The following is a 20,907-nucleotide window of genomic DNA, read 5'->3' as shown; positions in this document are numbered from 1 at the left end:
TAGGGATCCTTACACTTGTCACTGTGTTGGGGTCTAAATGGGGTAACTCAAGAACTATTCAGATACAATAATGGTTGGGTCATTTGAGCGCTTAGAAAAGGAGCAAAAACTAAACGACTTTGTAACATCCCCAACATTAACATTGCTGCTGCTTAAAACCATCATCCCCCTCTATCTCACATAATATAGTTTTGTGAACTATCTCATATAATATGGTTTTGTGAACTAACAGCATCCCTTCCAAAGAAGAAAACAGATAGTTGACAGAACTGTGACAAAAGACAAAAGCAAGCAAGAAAAAAAAAATCCCATGATTCAGACTTTGGGTGCCAAGTGACACCACTTGATCTGTTCTGATTATGAAAAGCAAACAACACGTCTGCCGCGTAGGCTCAAGGTACATTTTGGGGACACCTCACCACTTTGTCTCCACCAGTACAAGATGCACCTAAATTCTGAATTGGAGGCAGCTCCCTAAGTCCAGGGAATGTATATCAAGTCAGACCTTGGAACAAAGCAAGCACAAAAGAGTGTCGAGACGAAAACCTCCTGCAATTAATATTACAGAGATGTTTTCTCAAAGTTTCTCCTCTAGTACATTTTTCTGGATCCTGGGAGAATAGCCATAGTGAAAACAGCATTTATGCATCAGGTGCAGGGATCTGAGAGTGCAAAGTAAAATCTGTCTTTGGCACAGTGACAGGAAGAACAGCTGATGGGCAGAGGGGTTCAGAGGTGCCATGCCAGCTCCAGAAGGTCAGGGGACCAGAATGGACAACGCAAGCTGGGTGCCTGAGATGCCGTTTGGTGTTATCCCATCTGATCCTCTGTATAACATTGGGGAGAAGAGGAAAATAGCTGGAATCAAGACAGGAATATCTGGCACCATTTTGGAAGGATCATGCCTGCCAGAGACCTGGAATAACAAAGTATTCTTCAGAACAAATAAAAAAAAACAGCCAAACAAAAAACCTCACCTAACTCTTATCTCTGCAAGAATACTAGACCAAATTAAGAATTCAAGAGCTTTGTTCACTTTTGAGGAAGCAGAAACATTGGAAATATGGGGTCTCTTCATGCATTGGCCTCCCCGTTCTTTCCTGTGTCCATGCAGAAAGCCAGTTTCTTCCATCTTGTAGTTAGCACTAAGCTAATCACACAGGAGGAGCAGCTATAGAAAGCAGCCTAGAAAGCAAGCTATACAGAAAAACATTATATATATTTTAAGGCCAAACTTGGCACTATGACAAATATTTATCATTACTCTCAAAGAAAAAGTAATAGCATGAAAGTCTTTTAAGTTACGGATAATATTACTGATGAAATAGTGTAAAAGACTAAAACAAAACCAGCCCAAGCTTCTGGTGAAACAGCAAGCTTTGGTTTGCAGTGAGAAAAGCAATACACGATATGCATGCATGTCCATAGGGCTATATATATAACATACAAACAAATGAATGCTATACAAAGTAGTTCTCACTAACCTGTAATATGAATATGGAAGAAGCTGAATTTATTTCTTTAAAACTGCTGGAAAACAGAGCAACCAAATATGAAGATGACAAAGTCACACAACGTTGAGATGTCTCCTTAAGTAACTTTAAAACTGTTTTTCTCTGACCCTGCTTCAAAGGTCTTGTGCTAACTTAAAGTTTGCTGAATATCAATAATGAAAATATTTCTTGTATAGTACATCCAAGAGATCTTTACTCTTCAAGATCACTTACTAACGGAACAGTCTCTACCCATGGGTGAACCCAAATGACATTCTCTTGACTCTGGAGGCTTCCTAAATCTACCCAGGAATAGGTTAAGCAAGATTAAGAATTTTAACTGTCCAATCAACTTTGCAGAAGTGACTCATGTTCCCAAATAATTTGAACACTTAAAAAATGCTCTCTTTCCTTAAATTATAGTCTTTTTTGGGGGGTGTTTATCAGCATTTAAAATCTCTCCATATAGCTTTTCATACAGAAAGTTTAAAAATGAAGACCATAATTTTTATTTTAAAATATTACAGAGGATACAAGAACCAACCAGGTCAAGGTTTTTTAGAATGACGACAGTCACCCATCGTCTTTATCAATTTACTGTTCAAAAAAAGAGAGTAAAAAAATTACAACACAATTGGCAATACTACACTTAACATTTGTGTTTGTAAAATATTTGTATGTACATATGCACACATGCATTCTACAGAAAACATACATATAATTATGGATCTTGCATACATAAATAGGAGACATCTATCTAGTATCTACATAGGTAGATGTATGAAGCAGTCAGCATCTTGGCTGCTGCCAAAGAGATTTAAGTCCAAATTGTAAAAAACTGTTTTCAACAGTGAAGTGACACAACTTTGAAACAGAAAGACACACTGCCCATTGCCACCGTTTTGTCACCTGCTCGCATCTCACTCCAGCCCCCTTCACAGTCAGTAGTGCCTGCCTCAGGCCTGACTACATTTTGCAGAACTTTTTGCTTAACAGATTTCATGCTTTTGGACCCTGAATTAGCAGCAACGCACAACACGATTTCTTTTTCTGCACACATCCCTCTGTAGATGATCACTATTGATTTAGCATACCTCGGATTCTGGAAGTGGGATTTAATTTGCCTAGGCCCACAACATCTGTGGTGCTTCTACTTACTTATATGTTTATATGTATGCACAATATCTATCCTTCACCTAGACACCTAACTCATTTCATACTCAAGCAACAAACAGGCACTTTTAGAGAGGGGTTCATTTCATCCAAGGCAAATTCCTGAAGTGAAAGTATCCTTCTATCACCCTTTCACCCATCTCCTTTTCCATTGCCTACAGATATCTGACTAGCTCACACATCGTTTAAAGTTAAAGCAGACAAATCTTGCCCTAGCTGCTCAGCCCAACCTGATTGTCAGAAGACACTGAGCTTTTTGAAAAATCAGATACTTCAAAGGCAAAATCTGAAACTTGCTGAGATTTCAAGTGCCCCTAAAATCTTTAAACAATTTTGAGAATACAGATGTAAACTAATCTTCCAAAATATCATGTATACAAGACAACTCAAAATGTTGTCCAGTTCATAAAACCTTCTATAGCATGTTGATCAGCACCGCATTAGGTGCCACTTCAGTAAACATCATGATCTATCTATCGATATAGTTTCACTGCATCTTTGGTATCTAGTTGGTTCAAATATACACTGCAGGAAAGTAAAAGAAGCAGGCTTGATTCAAAGGCAGTTGTGTATGATTAAATTTAAAGAGGACTTCATAAATTTATTCAACTACTTGATGAAGTTTGTTTCCAACTTCTGCATGAGAACACCTATTACTATGGAGGAAAAAAAAATTATACTTCACTAATTTCTTAGGAAATATGCATTATTTTTATGTTTAAGTAGTAGCTCTTTGTTGTTTAGAGCTGCCTTTAAATTACTGTGTTGAAATATGATTCCATTAATTTCAGCAGCTCTGATTTTCAACACCTTATCTCCTAGCAAATGTGTCTTGCCGAAAGCTTGCTGATGGAACTGTTCACTTTCTAGCATGAAAGGCCATCCTTTTCAGATTTTTTTTAGGGGATCCTTCTAATTAATTAGTCTACAGTTCCCACACCGCTTTATTTCATTCTTTTTTTTAATTATGTTGTGGAGTTTTCCTTTGTTTGGTTGGGGTTTTTTGTTTGTTTTAGAAAGCTCCCAAAGCTCTCACAGGGAGAAATAATTCTTGCTCTCTCTGCAGGAGATGCTTTTGCTACTGAGAAATTTTGGGGCTTTCCATGGAACAATTAAACAATGACAACTTTGTATTCATTCCAAAGCATAATTCTACTTTTGAAGATTTCATTTGACTAACATGATACTGACCACAACTTTTCATTCACATAAAAAAGTAAATCAAGTTCAGCCTCATGTCAGCATGCACTAGTTAGACCCAAGGCCCAGCAGCTGCAAAAATCACTTAGCTGACAATGTGATTAGGTAACCAGTTCTCCTTCAGGCTGACTACATGGATGGATTCAAAGCTGCTTATCCAACTGGCAATCAGCAAAGGTCTTAACAGGATTTAAGCAGAGAAGGTTAGCCTTGATGGGAACGGCAAGGGGACCAATTGCTTCTCCTTGAAATGAGAAAAGAAGCCATGAGGAAAAAAGTTTGACTGTAGTTGCGAGCAAAAAACTAAGACCAATTCCTTCATTTCCAGCTATCAGTTTCCACTACTAACACTTTGCTTCTCTTAGTGCTGTCACTCCGAGCCTTCTCTTTATAGAGGAAGTATTACCCCACACAAAGCAAAAATATAATGCTCTTTCCTGAGCTCTGAAGGGATCTGGTCAGACCTTCCCTCCTGACAAATGGCAGAAACCACCACAAGAAGCAGCATACAGCTGGGGACTGACCCTCTGAGTGCTGCTGGCATTACTTACTCGCTGACTGCTTGCCAATTTTAGCTATTTATATTGTTATCTCTTTGGGCCACAGAACATTTTACACCACCTCTTCTACTACATGGTCTGACCTCAGCTTGAGCCCATGGATGTTGTGTGATGAAAATCATTAATGAAAGAACTCTAAAAAATCTGTTTTATTTAATCATCCATGGGATTAGATTCACATTTCTTTGTAGATCTGGAACTAAAGAAAAAAGTGAATAAAAACTCATCAGCAAGTACATTATTGGGTCCCGGAATCTTGGCTCATCTGTAAAATTAGAACATACTTGGAACATGAACATTCAAATTTAACGTAAGATGAGACACCATGCCTTACTTAACTGTCCTTTCTCACATGCTGACTGATATGAAATAAACCCATCCTACTTTATTCAGTCATAAAAAGAACTCAAGGAAGGGAATTCTGAAGGTAAAGATGACTTTTTATAGGCCTGCTTTACAGAGAAATTCCATAGGAAAATTCTCCTCAGTGCTTTTATTTCCCCATCTACAGATGAGGGACATCTGTCTATCCCAAGGAAGATTTTTAAAATGTATGGTTTATATCAGTCATTCGTACCAAATCCATAAATTAATAGCCATATAGTAAAGAGAAAAGAAAATAGTATGTTGTGAAAATGGAATTCAGTTCAGTCCAGTACACAGAATCCATGTTAAAAGCCATTTTAGGGTTCCTGAATGCACATGAGATCTGTTGAGACAAAAAAGCTATTCTTAAAAGTCAGTGCTAATTCCACCATTTGTGCTGTACAGACCCCGGGGATTAAGTTAAGCACTGAATTCCAGAGTCAGGAGAACAGCAGCATTCTCGGAGCGTGACATTTCTGTCTGCATGGAGGGGTACGACTCAGAGGGCTTTAAAAGGCAGCTTAGCCCCTCTTCTCCTGAAGCTGAGTTATGCTATGAACTGAGATTCTTTTAAATTCATTTTATTACTTATTTCTTATCTTCCATTTTCTGCATCCAGCACCCTTTTCCCCCAAAGATGATGTATTTTGTCCCCTTTCCATGCTGTTCTCATCCATAAAGCCTTCCTGCAGACCTCTGCATGAAGACAGCATTAGCTGCAAGGATATCAGAGCAACCTAGAATTTGCTCTGTACCTGCACACCAGTACTGTCTCTTTCAATCTTTCTCTGCCAATAAGGGATTTTATGGAATTGCAGGTGGTTTACTTTCTGTGCAGGAGACTAAGAGCTGCACCATGTAACTATAGCAACAACTACTGTGAAAGCTCTCAATTTTTATTGACATGACTCACATAACCTCATGGAAAAATTCATGCAAATAGAGAAACAGAAAACTAAACATCCTGAAGGCCAAAGGAAAACATTGTGGTGATCTGCATCTTTACGCATTGCTTAAATACTTCCCCCATAGTAATTCGCTTCTTTTACTGTATAGTGGTAACATTAAAATAGCATTTTAAAATTCACAGTTTAAACAGTAATTTAAGCCTCCACAATGCCAAAGCAGAAGATATGCACGCAATCAGCTCAGAAAACACTGTAGCACATTGCTGTATCTGACAAAGATTCATCACTGGGAAGCTGACACTACACAAACGGAGAGAAGGAATAAGGTATGCACATTTTTTCATTGAGAGTAATAAACATTTGCATAGGGATGTACTGAATTATTCATCTCTTACAGACAAGACAAAAGATGAATCTTTCTAAAAAAATATTTCTCTATCCAGGATACCCTTCTTTTAAAAGGGGTTTCCTCTGCTCACAGCAGCTGAGAACTGTGTGAAAATGATACTGAGATGCTCTGTCCCAGTCTTAGAAATGTATGACTTGATAGACAAGTCTGACATTCCAAATCTGATAAACCAGTTTCAAGCTCGCAGCAAAATATGAATATGCCACAGTCTGAAATGGCCTCAAGTATCCTGGAAAGCTACCAAATTGCTTACGTTGAGCTTGAAAATGCCACCTGTAAATGTGCTTCCAAGGCCATGAGCCACAGGGCTGGAAATCTGATCCTTGCTAACGGCCACCATTTATAGCCTTAACCTTTACTACATTACTTCAATTCGCTCCAACAGCTCCAACAAGATGAATCAAAAACACTTCCAAAGATTTTAACAATAATCACCAGACCGAGAACTATTCCTGCTACAGTCTTGACCATATTGATAAAGTGCATTTGCACGGTCACAGGAATAGCCAGTTTTGCAATCAATGAATCGGACCAAACCACTTCACCTCAGTTGCCAGTTATTTCTCATTTTCAGCTCTGCTGCCATGATTTGTTTCTCTAAAAAACCACAACAATTCCAACCACTTTTTTATTCTAATGTTCATCCAAAACAAAAATATTTAATACCAAGGTTTAGGGAAAACTACTGAGCTGTTAATATAGCTCTTCTGAATCTAATATTCTTGCAGTACACAATGCAATCTAGGCTGCCTGGAAACGACACAAATGATGTGTCGCTATGGAAACAGGAAGGCACATGTTTAGGTTGCTCATCCCTGAAGAGCTGCCCCACGAATATCTTTAAAGTCTGTTAGTAAAATTTTAATCAATAATTAGAATAAAGTGAATTTCACCTCCTGTTTGACATCAGAATCTTGGTTCCGACACTGTCAAGTTCTTTTAATGTTCCCTGCATCCAGCTATGCCTACAACATTAAGAATTAATTTATGCACAAATAAAAATGTCAACATGCACTTATCCAGTTCAGCTACTTAAAATTATTATTCCACCCAGCAATAGATACCAGCTTCCCAATTTAAACTCTTGTGCATGTAGGAATGTGCTTTTTAATTTATTAATTGATGAGGATAGCTCCCCTAAAAAACAAAAAACAACCAACCAACAAGACAAATCAACTCTTTGGTTATTACCAGCTTAAGGCTATCGACCAGAGAGAATGTGACAATTACCCCAGTACTGGAATTATCACTCATCAACTCTCCTAAACATCTGCTACTTTCTAGAAATGACAGTTTCCATCTTACCATAATTTACCTGCAGATAGATCTTCCAAAACACTGGGGTTTATGAAGTAAAAATGCATTTCCAGACAGCCAAACAGAAGACAGGACAAGTTACCTGCTGGCAAAACCCAGCTTGTTTCACCATTATAATAGCAGAGAATCTGTCTCCAAACATGCAACCGTTAATTATCTGTACAGTTAATTATGTCGGTACACCGATTTGTTATTACACTGGGAAAGCAATAAGCAAAACTTCATTAACACTTTTTACTATTAACTCATTCTTTATAAATACCTAATACAATGTCAAAAATATCAGAGTATGCTAATAAACAGTTAATAAGCTTTGTATTCTGGATCACAAAACAGTAAAGCAAAGCTGAAAAGACAAGAAAACCATACTGTGAACAAGAGGTGCATAACATTATTTTTCTTATGTAGTCATACATCATAAATTATTATTTTAAAAATTTCAATTAATTTACATTAACATATACAATATTTCTCTGTTTCAGTACTCCTGGCTAAAGGACTCCAGTGGTCTATTCTGACAGGAAGAAAACCAACTCCCATACCTACCAAATATGAATCTTTACTACATTGAGATCTTGAACCAGAATATTAGAAATGCTAATGTCAGAAGAATTATGAGTGACAACAGGAGCAACACGTCCTTTAAAGATGACACACTGATCTGGTTTCAGCTTCGGAGATTTAGAGTAGAGGTTATTTTCCACACTCTGCTCCTGGAATAAGCCACCACTTTCAAGAACATGGCAGTCTCTCTATCTGCTGGTATATTTGGGCTTCAAAGTTTTCTAGAAAACCCTGACACTAACCTCCTGTTCAACTCTACAAGATTTTTAAGGTGTTTGTTATTTTTAATTTAAACTTGAAATACACTGATTGCCTCAAAGAAGAGAAACAACACTCCCATTTCCTTTTCCTGGCTTTGTAATTAATAAGACGACATAAAAACTGCAGGCACAACCCTCTTCCAAACCAGGATCCCACTCTGTAGACATTACTTAGTAGCTATAAACATAGGTTCAAGCTTGCTGCTGAAGTTGGACATATCTCGATTTTTCATGAGAGCACTAAAGTATTTGAAAAAATCCAAAACCTTTTAGACCCAGCATTTCCAAAAAGATAAGTAATTGCAATTTTCTCACTTTGGGAATGCTTAGCACATTCAGAAATCCATTCCGAAATTCTACTTTGTTTTTCTAACAGAACATAAAATATCAGATGGACGGTGAGTTAGGACAATTTACCTCTATAAATCTTATTTAACCAGGGTTTATAACAATGTATTCCATAAAAACTCTTCAGAATAAACATTCAGTTCTTGATAGTATATATTCATGCAGAAACTTAAAGGAACTAAAATTGTTTTGATTTTCCATCCAAAATATGTATTTTTTTAATATAGACATATTTGTGATATATCACTGAAAAGTCTGCATTTTTTCAAGAGAAGACAAAAATGACAACAAATTAAAAAGAAAAATAATATTTTTTTAAAAAGACTATAATATTTTCCAGTTGCTTCCATTTTCAATGTACTTTTCCTCCCCTAAGGTATCCACTACAATATTTAAAAGGATTTATTTGCTTACAGCTGAACAGGTAATATTTACTCACGTTACAAAACTCCTGTCATACAACGTCAGCGTTATTTAACCACCTTCTCTTAGGAGACATCTTACACTAGGGACAGCAGGCTGGGACAGTCACACACTGCCTGAAAAGGCTCACATACAGGACACATATTGTTTCTTCTCCAGTCATGCAAAAAAAAAAAAAAAAACCCCAACCCTGTGAAAACAATTACTATCCAGTTTCATCAGCAGGGTAAAATACAACCAAATCTCTGGGTATTTTGCTAAGTATGTTAATTTACCCCTTCAGCAATAAAAAAACAGGATCTCAGCAACACAGTTCCCCTTGGCTCAGAGAGTTAGTAGGACAGCATTTCATTCCTGTTAGTTTTTAAGGGCTTGGCTTCTCCCTGGGCATCTGCACTGGCTACCAAATTATTTTTGAATGTCCTTCCATCCAGGTACCTCTCTCCTCAGTGTCAGTCACAGTTATAAATGACAAAATAAATGCTTCAGATGTAACAGCACTAGCTCTGGCTTTCAACAGAAAATTTTGGAGGGAGCTTAAGGAAAATAGAGAATGACAGAGTGATATTCGGTGTACAGTGACCGCAGTCTTCCTTCCTCAGGAAGGCTTCTTTTTAGTCATGATACTTCAGCTAATTCGTATGGCTTTGATCACCTAACAGCCAGTGTGTGGCTTCACCATTCTCCTTTTTCACATGTTTGTATTTTAAACCCAACTTTTTGTTCAGAACCTTCATGGATCCCAGACAGGAACAGCCTCAAGACATGGAATAATTTAGGCTGGACCTGTAGAGATGACCGCCTCCAGCCCTCTGCTCGAGCGCTCACCGCCACACTCCTCCTATGCCTTGAAGTGACTGCATGGCCGTGAGACACTCTGCACCGCACACGGTATGCAGAGAAACTGCTGGGTGCAGCTGGGTAATCTGAGGCAGCTTAATGTTTGCTGGTCTCAACTAAATCTCCTATTTTTCCAAGCTAGTAGGATCTTACTTCTCCTTTGCTAGCACTTCTCTACAGACAATAATCCTCTTTCTTTGCTGAGAAACCCAATGTGATTCTGCAAAAAATCATAGGCACTATCCAGCTCCCAAATTTCAAATAGAGTTGGGTTTTCAGCCTCTTTTTTTTTTTTTTTTTTTTTTTTTAATTTAAAAAGCACACACGAAGCTGATTTCTGCAGATGGAGTAAAATGTACCACATGAATTAGGCAGATTGGCTTTCTTATTGGACTGAAGAGTTGCTATGATTCAGACATTATGCTTTAATATTTAAATTTTCACAAGCTACAGATATGCTGATATAAGAACGTCAGAATGTTGATCTATTCTGAGATCCATCTCAGAAGGTCGACAACACACTCTGAAATCAGGTTCTGTTTCTGTATATTGGAATTTGACAGATTTCACTCACTTGAGTAAGGAAAGATTGCCAGAGAGGAATCCAACAGTACAGTGCCACTTTCAAATGATCATGAGGAGACACTATACTGTAATTTCCTTTGTCCTTGGTGGAAAATGTAAGAAATAGCAAATTGCTTTATTTATACACATTGGGTGCCTTTATACTAATTTTTATTTTCAAAATACTCTTTTTAGATAGATTCACATTTATTTGCTGATTGAATTTTGCAATAGCACCATACCACTTCACCCAAGAAATTTACTCTGCAGTGTTATTTTTGCTATCTAAAATTTGTCAGGCTGGGCAAAAAGAGATTTGACAAGCTCCCTACAGCTCAGGGCATCAGAACAATGAGGCCTCAATGTGTTTGGGTTCGGTTTGTGGATGGTTATTTTTCCTTTCTTTCTTAAAAACAAGACACCTTTATGCTGATTCCAGTCTTAAACACTGCATCCTGAACAGTGCGACAACTGGGGAAAACAGAATCTACAGTGTCAGCCACTTACATGTGTTCTCACGTAGTCACCATCTGTTTGGTAGTCCCAGAAGTCAGCAGCTCGTATCGCAAAAAGCACTGTCATATTAAACACCCTGCTGACAGAGACCACAGAGCAAGGGACCGAGCCCGCTAGCTGCTGAGCCATCAGGTTATGGCCTCAAAATGTACCAGCAAAGAGCCACTAAAAGACTTCAAGGTCTTTTCCTTCTCTTCCCAATTACAGGCTTCCCACTGATGACGAAACTGCTGCAGCTCATATTGCATAAATTTGCTAAACAATTGAAATTTTACAAAATTGCAAGTCCACAAATGTCTCTTATTGTTTGTGCTTGCAAGAATGAGTTTATGTTGAGAAAGAGAAAAAAAGTTGAAGCAAAGGTTACAGTCCTTGTCAAAATAAGCCATTTGCCCTTTATTCAATACAGCGGCTAATTGTTGAGTGAGTTAAACGGGACTCGGGAACCATTTTGAATGGCTGAAAGGATTGTCTCCTGGGCTCTTATGGAGGAACAATCCAAAACTTTCCTGCATGGCAGGATGCAGTTTGCTTTCTCCAGCTTAACTGGCCTATGTACACGTGTGTGGAAGCTCTGGCCTTGGCACCCTGTCCAACCCTAAGGGCTTAAACACCACAGTGGGCCCCTTCATGACCATATTGCTCAAACTCTGATCCCAAGAGAACAAAAAAATCTCTTGATGACCAACGTACCAGCACATGATCACAACATACATAGTCCTAGCAAGGGACTTGCGACTGGCGCCTGCGAAACACAGTAATAAAAACTTCTGTCATCTCAAATAGGAAAAGGAACAAGCTCAAAAGAGATAACCTCCTCACTCCTCCATACATACATGCATATACTATATATATAAACATAGGTTTAAATAAAATTTTGGATTTATTAATCCATTGTTGCTTGGTATAGCATCTTATTTACCGTAGAAGAAACTACAAATTCTTCACATATGCGGTAATTGTGACACTTTAGGCTTAATCTTACCATGCCAATTTGTTTCCCAGGAACAAGAGGGCCTGACAACCTCCAGCCTCATGCTTGGGTTGATCCTGCCAGCAGAGATGATGATGTAGCATTTACATTCCATAACTCCCTTCTGGAGATGAGCAGATTTCTGTTTTTACAGAAATACACCAATTATTTTTATGCTATGTATACGTATACCTTTTTTCTAAGGCTTATTCTGGAGCACTTAAATATGCTCATAAATGTAGAATGAAAATTTTCTTAGGCATGCAGTTCCTTTTCTAGCAACTACTATTTGACAGCTGAACTGTGAAGTCTTCCTCTTCCCTTCTCCCTTTCCACCCTTGGAAGAAGGGCCATGTAGCAGACTCTGCTCATTGGAGGCATCACTGAATGTAACTGTTTCTGTAACGAGAACCTTGTTTCCCAAAAAAAGTAGCCCAGCAACTTGCAGAAGTGTCGGCATGGAGACATAAGCAGAGAATCCTGGAAAAGCCTCCAAGATTGTTCTGCCAAGTTTTACATTTTGATCACTGAGCTTGCAGCTCCTAAGCCAACCATGATCACAGACAGATCATGCAGTCTCAATTTATTGTGACCTAAAGGGCACATCAGATCAGTACTAATACTATTTCTCTTTTGGTACCATCAAAGGGACCCCTGGCAGGAGTACCAGACACTGTCCTGCCCTGTCTTCCCAACACCCATCAGTAGAACGTAGCTGAATAACAATGGCAAAAGCTAATAATTAGTAATTCAGAATCCACTTTCATGTTAATAGAGCAAGAAAACCACTGCACTTCACGCTGACACAAGGACTGGGTTGCCAGGATGCTCATATCAAGAGGAGACCACCCCAGGAACATTGTCATGTTTCTCCAGAGTGCTGCCATTTGCCAGGAGATCTTTCACTGCCTTGTGCACTGGCCTGCCCTCCAGGCATTGCTGCCGTTCTCCTAATTTTCCCTTCTAAGGTAAATCCAAGCCTTGACCTTGGAACTGCTTTCAGGGCTACACAGAGCGCAAAAAGAAACATAATACAAAATGGCCAAACCCAAAGGAGATAAGACAACTCAGTGGTAGGCAGACAAATACAGGCACTGAAGGATTAGGGGCAGCCAGAGCAGCTTCACAATTAGACCTCCCTGGCTGGAGACAGACACGCACAGGACTGACAATGAGCAAGCAGAAGTTTAACAACATAATACCAGCTAAGAGCAGCAGCAGGAGATGAGCAGGCTTTCTTCACACTGCAGGGGATCAGAGATAATTCAGAAAACAGAGACAGATTCAATTTAATATAGTAAATTAAAGGGAAATCAAGAGGAAAAATTGGGGTCAATCTGGTATGCACATGACATTCTCATTGACAATCAAGTAGACAACAAGATTTTTACATTTCAGAGGTCTCCAGAAATGAGCAGCACCCAGAAGCTCAGCAGATGGCCTTGAAAAAAATGGCCTGTTCACTTCAGAGCCCCAGTGGGAGCTGAGCCCTTTCAAAATAACTGGAACAGTCTCTAGCTGTTAAGAAATCACCAGCAAAAGAGGTGAATTTGCTTTCACAGCATTTCCTCTGGTTCATTCCAAGTTTTCCCTGCTCATTTGTGTATCTTCAATTAAAATACCATTCTTTTTTTCCTAACTGGTCTTGCAGTTAGCAGCAGAGGAGGAAGAGACTACAAACAAAAGCACTCAGTAATTCAGCCTCAGAAACGCATCTGAATCGGCAGCTCCAGGGCTCTGACACAGCAGCACTTGAGAAAGCTTGCTGCTTCTCTTGACGTTCAAGGACGGTGGGGTACATCTGTCTGTGCATTTGTATTCCCTGCCACTGCACTGGCCTGGCCTTTCTCCTCGCTCCCCAAGCACAGACATCATCTCATCATTGGAGAGATGACCTGTGAGCAAACTGCACTGCAGCCTGCATTGGCTGGGAACTGAGCCGGAGGTGAGGGAAACAACACGTAACAAAGTGACACGAACAACAGACATGTACTGCTCTTGACATGCCTAGATGTCAAGACATACACTCTCTGCTGCTGTAAGGACTCAGCAGCAGATGCATAATGTTGCTGCAATCTCCAGAAACAGCCTTTGTCTCTGCTGTATATGTAGTACCAGAGTCCAGGCTTGTTTACTTTTAAAAGAATAATGGGGAGAAATGGATGTATTGGTAGCAAAATATTTTCCTCTGCCTACTGCAAATCTGGTATCTCTCACTGATCATGAATACAGAAAAGAGAGTATCTGGGAGAGAGAAGGTAAGGCTTTGCTAACGGTCTAATTTTCATCTGGAAGTGAAGGGAGCCCTCATTGAGAAAAAAGGCAGAGGAGATAAAGATAAGATCAGAGATGGTGAAAAGGCATTCGTAAAGGGCAAGAGGGAAAGGGGGGAGGAAATCAATCACAAGCACAGACAAGATCAAACGGCAGCATACCAGTAACAGCCGTATTTCCTTGGGAAAAAAACGCTGCAGGATGAAGAGGCAGCACAGCACCATGCTGTGAGGAGTGCCGCTCTCCGCACCCACTGCATAGGAGAGTTGTTCTTTCTCCATAGCAACAAGATACTTAAAAGCCAATCTGGAGACTGAAGACCAGCTTAAAAACAAAACACAACATGTATCGATTTATTATCTCTATTTTAAGCCTCAGCTGTGAAGTACACAGGATAGCATTTGTTTAGCCTGAGGAAGCATCTTCACGGAACACTCTTCTCCCATTATACCTCTCTGTCTCAGAACCAACCCTTGGTGTGAAGCAAACTCTGGCACTTATACATGCCCCCTACTCTTAGATAATGCCAGATGCATTAGGCACACATGCACCTTGCAGCAGCCTGAGGTGCTCCCAGCTGAAGCCTATCGGCTACTGCCTTTCACAGGGACCACAGGAAGGCATCAAGACCTTCCAGCACTTCTCACAGGACTCTGGGAGGGAGTCGCAGCCTTTTGCTGCAGAAAAATACATAAAATAGTAACAATAATAATCATACTAAAAAAACCCCCAAACCTGCTGTTTAGTAGTTACCAGCTCAAGTCACTGTTTACAAGGGCTTGGCATACGCTCATGTCCTGTCCTTGAAGTCTGCTTATACCTGCTTGGAAACAGCTCTGCTCAGGTACCTGAATGACTTCAATAAAGTCATTATGCTGACTGTGCTGGCAGAGCTCTGGAAACATTACAGACCTCATCTCCTCCTCAAAGGCACCAATGGAGCCTCCGCAGCAAATTCCCGAACGCACTAGGGTTATTTAAGCAGTTCATCAAGTTTTGGGTGAATGGATTGTACTGAAAAAGCTGCAGAACAGTTAGGGTTTCAGTCCTGCCCTTGGTTTAGCTTAGCTGCTGAGATTAGCCTCCTCGTGGGAAGGGGGCAAGAAAAAAAAGCTATCAAGTCACTGTTCCTTAACCACAAATATCATACCTATATTTTGGTAGTTAATTCTTCCAAACAGCTAAAACTGCATCATTACATGCCAACTCCAAACAAGAATCCTAAGAAACAACAAACCTTCCATCACACCCTCCTCTACTTTACTTTCCCAGCAATGAAAATAGCTGGAACAGAAAAGCTTACTCAGAATAATTACTGCTCAGTCCAGGTACCACCCAGGTAACTTGAAGATCTGCCAATGGGAATTTCTACTCTTCTCTTACAAAGAACAAGTGTGCAGCAGCATTACAGTTACCTAGAACAAGCATACCTGAACACAACACAGAGTAGCACTGTCTGTAGTCAGCGAGAAGTGCTTTACAAATAGCTAGACAGATAGAGGTAGAGCAAACAAGGCAACCCATGCCTTCAGTGTCCCTCAGGGTATGGCGGCATTGCAGGCTGCTGAGGGCAGATCGGTGCAGAGAGGTAAAGTGTTTATGCAGCACCTAAGCAGTGGAAAAACAAAAAACATGCTGAGGGTTTGGAAACGCACGCTAAAACTCCTAACCAGCACTGAATACTGAAGAACCGGTGGGAATTGGGTATGATGAGGCAAACAGAGCAAATGCGGAAAGTTGTTGATTACATACAAGCATGCCAAAAATAGAGTACACTGTGCCAGTTTCATTTGTTTTAAAGTTTCCCTTCTCTGGATGTCCAAATCAAATAACATTTTGCCATGGAACTATGAGGAAGAAAGAAAAGCCCGTTTAAGATTCTCCAGAGACATATTTCCTGTGTCTGCCATGAAAGCCAACTTTTGAATTTCCTATTAATATTAAACAGAATTCTAGTTTAGATTCACCCATGAGTCATAAGTTAAAAAAAAAAAGCACTGTACTCAGCAACTTTGCCTTGGCTCAGCACTATTATCTTACAGACTTCATCTGTACATCTGCTAAATCAAGAACTCCAGAAAAATCCGATCCACATACACTAAACATCCTAACCATTACTTCTATGGCTAATGTATTTGAACAAATATTTTGAATTTAAACTACAGAAATTTTCAATCAGCCAATCCTTAGTCACTGTATTTATGAGCAAAAAAAATCTCATGAACCTTGGGTTTTCATTTCCTTGTGCAACATTTTATTCAAGAATTAATTTTTAAGCCACTGACTCAATTTACTCTTACTTTTGAAAAATCTTACTTTATCTGACTAGAAAAGATTTCAAAAAGAGCCTCATAGAAAGGATAGGAGTAATTTTCATCTGCATAGATTACTAAATAGAAAGAAAAGCATGAATCGGTTTGTCCTTTAAAAATACATTTGCTAACCAAAGTCAGTTTCCTATAAAATCAGTTACGAATACATAATTTTTTCTTTTAATAAGTGGTTTCAAAGGTTGTCAAGGAGCAAATCTCTGGGGAAGGCACACAAAGTTGCCCTATTTTCTTCTGCATAGGTTACCTTACTGAACTCAAAATGGAGGTATCCAAAGAGCTTTCAAGGAGCTTAGGAAGCAACACAGCTAAAATATATGGCACTTTTTTCTTTTTGTTTGACAACCAGAGTGGAAAAGTTACATTTATGAGTTTTTAGCTCAGAGCTTATGGTAACCCTAGTAAAGCACTATTTCCTACGCAGCCAAATTTTACCCCAGCTGCAGAAAATTCTCTTGCATGACTGACACGGAGATTTTCACCCCGATCCCCATTCCTATGTTCTAAAGCACTCTCCTACAACGAACAAGCCTGAAGATAACATTTAACCCTTCGAATCCACTTCAAAAGGCTGTGGGACTGCAATGCAGAGAGCAGCAGGCAACCCAGGTGAGCTGCCCTGGAAGGGCTGTGTTATGCTGTTGGCAGCCAGCAGCTCCTGTGGGTGGCCTGCCACGTCCCACCGTTTGCATTCCAGCTAAAGGTGACAAGGACATCAATGGCAGGGCAGTCTCCTAGGCAGATGGGGTGGGGTCAGGGAATGTTGTCCCTGGGTGCTCCTAGGCAAAAACACTGCATCGACAAGAAACCCCAAAATGCAGCTCGTTACAGACCAAAGTCCTGGTCAGATCTTGGAGCGTGTTCTTAATAAAAGGAGTCTGCAAGATGCTTCAGGACGCTTGCCTCTGCCAGCACCACCCCTGCCTTCCGAGGCCTCAGCCTCAGCTAACCCCACATCCTTCCCACCACTGAGCCAGGGTGGTGGTCGCACTGTGATCAAACATGGCATTTAGCAGTGTGCCTCTCAAAGCTGATCTCACTCACGCATGGATATCCAGCAGAGAACAAAAAATCACAAGGCACAGGCTGCAAATCACAAGGGCTTAGCTGTTCCATCTTAGGAAGTTTAATTATCCTGATGATGTTATCTTAATTAAATGGTAGTTAATCTAAGTTTATATTTAAGCCTGAAATGTGAATATATTTTAAAAACTCTTGATGATAGCAAATCTGAAAAGACAGAGGAAGGAAGGGAAAAATACCAGAGAAAGTAGGGTTGGTTGAATTTGATAAACAACTGTATTTCTCAATACAGGCAAGCGCGCAGCTCAGGTGTTTCCTTGTTTAGGGTTATCTAGATGAAACAGATTTCTAAGAGGGAAATGGGAGGGTCTCAAAATTTGAAAGCAGATAAGCAAAACATAAAAGGTAAAATTGATGGTAAGAAGGGAAATATAAGCAACCTGTCAAGTCAGAGGTTAGCTGAGAATCTTTGAAGAGTCCTGCTGTGTGTATAGTTATTTACACTTTTCTGGTTCACACAAAACAGTGGTGGTCTTGTAAAAAATTTATAGCAATCTAGCACGGTGCCACACATACAAGCCAGAAGCCAGCTTGAGACAGTTAAAGGGGCACGATAACCTTTCCAAAGAAGGAAGAAAAAAATGGCTAGCCATTTAAGAAATTGTTTCTTGGTTCTTCAAGGGAAAGGAAAATTCAACATGGACTGCGCAGGAGAAAAACTGAAAATCAGGTTTTAAATCTGAGCTAGAAAAAGTGAAGACTGCACACTGAAGTACCCAAAGAAGCGTGCCTAACATTTATACAAATCCTGCAACGGAAGTTAGAAACTAAGGGTTTGCAAACACAAGTACCATTCCAAATTGAAAACCAGAAAAGGGGGATTCATATGCTGGAAAATCATGAGTGTTATCTCTTTATGGGCCATTTAAAATATTACCTTACCTATAAATACACCAATTACATTAGCCCATGAAGCTAACTGAAACTGAGAGAAAGAAAAGCTGTTGTCCTCCAAGTGTATCATATTAGTAAGCAAGCCACACTGGGAGTGAAAATTATTCAATTTATAAAACAGAAGGACAAACCTCCCCATCTTCACTAGTGTCTTTGAGAACAGAAATACCATAACTAAATACCAGAAAGGGAACTAGAATACAGTATGTTAGAAATGCTTAATAAAAAAGTTCATCTCCATATGGAAGTGTGATGGTTCAGTGGTCTACATGCATGCAGAGAGATGACTTGTGTAGATCTACATGTGTGCATGAAAGACAGTACACAAATAAATGCCTAATTTGAGTTCAGAATTAGATACAACCAGGGTCAAGTGTGCATTTTAAAAATTAACTAGCTATTCTTGGTGCTCAGTTTGAGACTTGGTAAAGGATTACAGATTTAGGACAGGCCCCTCCTGCAATCATGCAACCCTCAGGCACCTTCATTGCCTATTACTAACACATAATCAGAAACTGAGGGATTCCCCAACACTTTTAGTCACTTCTGGGAACAACAACCTGATGAAAGAATAAAGCAAGCCACAGGCAGCTTGTAAACAGGGAGCTACCTGTAAAGTTACTGTGAGGCATTATTATTCTTATTATTATTCTTTCATGTTATTCTCATCCAGTCAAACCCATTACCTTCAATTAAAGAGATATTATTTGGTCTTGGAGATACAGCAACATTCAGTCATACCAGATAACAACTTGAGATCTGTAAAAACCTAGGAGGTTTCTCTAGGAGCTTGCACTGGGTTCTTGGACCATTAACTTGCTGATTGAACACGATGGAAGCTGCCCAAGAAGGAGCAGCACAAGAGAGAAGAGGCAAGCCCCAATGAAATGGTGATGATCAATATGCTGTGGTCGTTAATCTCCCAAGAGGCTGTGTGTAAGAGTAGGAAATGCTAGTAAGTTTCAGATTCAAGACTGGTAAGAAAATTAAGTGATACAGTTAAAATATTTAGGTTCACATTAAGAAAATCGATTGTGAGACTGAGTGCAATTACTGAGCAGACACTCGTTATTGTTAATGCCCTGCAAGTGTTAACTTGGGATATTTCATTATTACCATTCTGTGTTATATCTCAGATGTTGAGTTTTTGTCAATTCAAAGACACATTGCTTATTTCAGCTGTCTGGAAGGTAATTCTCATCTCCCCCTCTTTTCCCCTCAATACACTTGCAGGACAGAACGGATGGCCACACTGCATTAAATCTTCATCATCCATTTTTAATTGCTGTTGGCAGCAACTATTCCATTTGCATAGTGGAGGGATCAGCTCTTGTTCCAAGTGAGCTATCTGACTGTTCTGACTCCTGAGTGATATCAACTGCTGCTTTACCACCTGCAGATGATGCTGGAGCATTGTGCTCCCAAACAAAACTTTGTTAGTACTAGCTGGTTGCTGCTAATTTATCCACAGCACCCTGAACAGGCCTTTGAGTGTTGAGAGCATTCTTCATGAAAATTGCACAGGAACCTATAATCTAGGTATTTGAAAGTGTGCTGCAGCCTCAATTTAAAAATTACAAGCATGTGGGAGGACAGAGCTCTAACAGTTACACATTGGAGATGCAAGACAATAACAAATATTTGAAATCCAAAATGAGCATAGAATGAGTGGGCTTCCACACTGGGGCTACACCATTGTTTGGCCTTACTTAAAGTTTGCAAACAAATTTCTTATAGATTTTAAACCCATCTGTACAGATGCAGAGACTCCCAGAGGTGGTGAACATGAAGAGACTGTTCAATAGTATAGTCTCATTTTTTTACGGTACATTTTGTTCTTGCCACCCCACAATTTGAACAATTAAACATCTAAGGAAATTTTAGGTAGTAGTCTCAACTGCTCCTGGTTCTTCCTCCCTTCAGTCCTCCTGTCACTCTGCATAAATTCCTGAGATGAAGCAAGCTCTGCCATGAGCTTTGGGAACACAAGATCAGAATCCTGTAGGCTGTGACCATCCTGGACTCGCCACTGAGCAGCACAGGTAACCCAGCCCCCCTGGAGCAGTCGGCATGTGGCTTGTGTGTTCCTACCTGCCTACAGAAGGGGCAGATCCTCATGTCAGCAGTTTTCCAGGAGAGAAATCTGGTAACAGCATCACAAAGCCATAACAACACGTGGCTTGCCCAGAAACTTGCTTCTATTGGAATAAATGGAATATTGGAACAAAGAAACAGAAAGGGGAGTAGAAATAAGAGTTCTTTCTAAAATGTATAGTTTTCAACAAGGAGCAGGGGATTCTTGTTTGTTTAGTTTTTAAATAAAGGGTACTAACTTATTTTGGAGCATAAAAAGACAGACCGTAGCAGAAACTTCAATTAAAAAAAAAAAAAAAACAAAAAAACCCAACATGA

The 20,907-nt window shown here is 39.6% G+C and overlaps 1 protein-coding gene across 3 annotated transcripts in view; it reads right to left on the bottom strand.

Moving 5' to 3' along the window:
• SERGEF (secretion regulating guanine nucleotide exchange factor) overlaps positions 1 to 20,907 on the bottom strand; it is a 152,557-nt gene that overhangs the window by 11,272 nt on the left and 120,378 nt on the right. Inside the window, exons 11-13 of one of the 3 annotated variants that reach the window (XR_006164595.1) lie at positions 11,927 to 12,056; positions 11,635 to 11,686; positions 9,038 to 9,171 (exon numbers count right to left, since the gene is read on the bottom strand). The exons of 1 other annotated variant lie outside the window; for it this stretch is intronic. The gene's annotated coding sequence lies outside the window, so the exon portion shown is untranslated. The remainder of the gene's footprint in view (positions 1 to 9,037; positions 9,172 to 11,634; positions 11,687 to 11,926; positions 12,057 to 20,907) is intronic. One more of the 3 variants, XR_006164596.1, reaches the window with a different exon arrangement.

The sequence above is a fragment of the Tyto alba genome, unplaced genomic scaffold (assembly GCF_018691265.1).
Source record: "Tyto alba isolate M040663 unplaced genomic scaffold, T.alba_DEE_v4.0 Super-Scaffold_8, whole genome shotgun sequence".
NCBI lineage: Eukaryota > Metazoa > Chordata > Aves > Strigiformes > Tytonidae > Tyto > Tyto alba.
This window is presented reverse-complemented; position numbering and strand designations above follow the sequence as displayed.